Source organism: Octopus bimaculoides, chromosome 6 (assembly GCF_001194135.2).
Source record: "Octopus bimaculoides isolate UCB-OBI-ISO-001 chromosome 6, ASM119413v2, whole genome shotgun sequence".
Lineage (NCBI taxonomy): Eukaryota > Metazoa > Mollusca > Cephalopoda > Octopoda > Octopodidae > Octopus > Octopus bimaculoides.
Genome location: NC_068986.1, coordinates 70445848 through 70447019, shown reverse-complemented (window position 1 = coordinate 70447019; position 1172 = coordinate 70445848). Strand labels below are relative to the sequence as shown.

The window sequence follows — 1172 nt, the reverse complement described above, 5'->3', positions numbered from 1 at the left end:
ACACACTTCTACAATGACCAGGTTTCATTAGAAAATGAAAATGGTTTCACACTTTCAATTTGAACCAAAATTACTAAGTGTTGCATTACCTGAGTGACGATGTGTGAATAATGAAAGTAATGTTTCTCCGAATTAGTCACATCTGTACTATAATAAAGAAAGCTGCTTATCATCTATCTACCAAATAAACTATGTTTTTGGCACAACTCTTTTTTTACGACTAAAATAACCCCGGTAACGAGGTCAGGTTGTACAATTTTGGAGGTCATTTTCAGGCAATATTTCAACTTGCTTCTAATGTTTCAGTTTCATCCAATGTTTCACACATGTGTAGAACTCCACACAGACAAACATTTATGAAAGTGTACACATACATATTGTATTAAAGCAAGCCACAACCAAAAAAATTTCATTAAAAGATATCCATTTCTCTATATGTTATGAAGAAATACTGTCACTCACTGTTAATAATAATAATAATAAACTTTGAGCCTCACAGATGATATGATGTAGAACTGGCATGATTAGCAATAAATGGTTTTTCAAGAGGACCCATCCATCTCACTGAAACTATGATTCCAGAAGCTCAATGAGTATACACATACACAACTATCTCCCACCATCCAATTTCCTCTTCAACACATTCCCACAACCCATATATAAATATATAAGAAAATGAGATGACAAAGGAAAAAACCATTATGATATGAAATTCATTAACTTACAATGGCTATTTCTGCTGCAAAATGCTATGGACTCATAATTGAGTACCCAAATAACACCTTAGAGCTTCAGCGTAGCCTCAAATATGAAGTGCAATTTTTAGGGGAAAAGAATTACACTTGTGCATATATATAGGGAAGGGCATTACCAGTGAGAAAGTCAATACAGATGTATAAATATATATATATGTATATATATATATAAACAAAACAAAGAAATGATGAAAATGATATTTCATCTCTTTATCTCCTTTTGTTTCAAAAATCATGTCTTCAAACTGATTTACAAAAGCATTCCCATTGTTAAGTTACTTGTAAATAGTTGGGGCCACAAAACAATGATAGGAAAAGAACAAACTAATTTATTTTGCATGCATGTGTGTGTGTGTGTATACACACACACACACACATATATATATATATATATATATATATATATATATATATATA

General features: G+C 31.1%; 1 protein-coding gene across 4 annotated transcripts in view; it reads right to left on the bottom strand.

Annotated features, from left to right (window-relative positions):
• Window positions 1-1172, bottom strand: part of LOC106880743 (uncharacterized) — a 118003-nt gene that overhangs the window by 53584 nt on the left and 63247 nt on the right. The gene's annotated exons all lie outside the window — the stretch shown is intronic.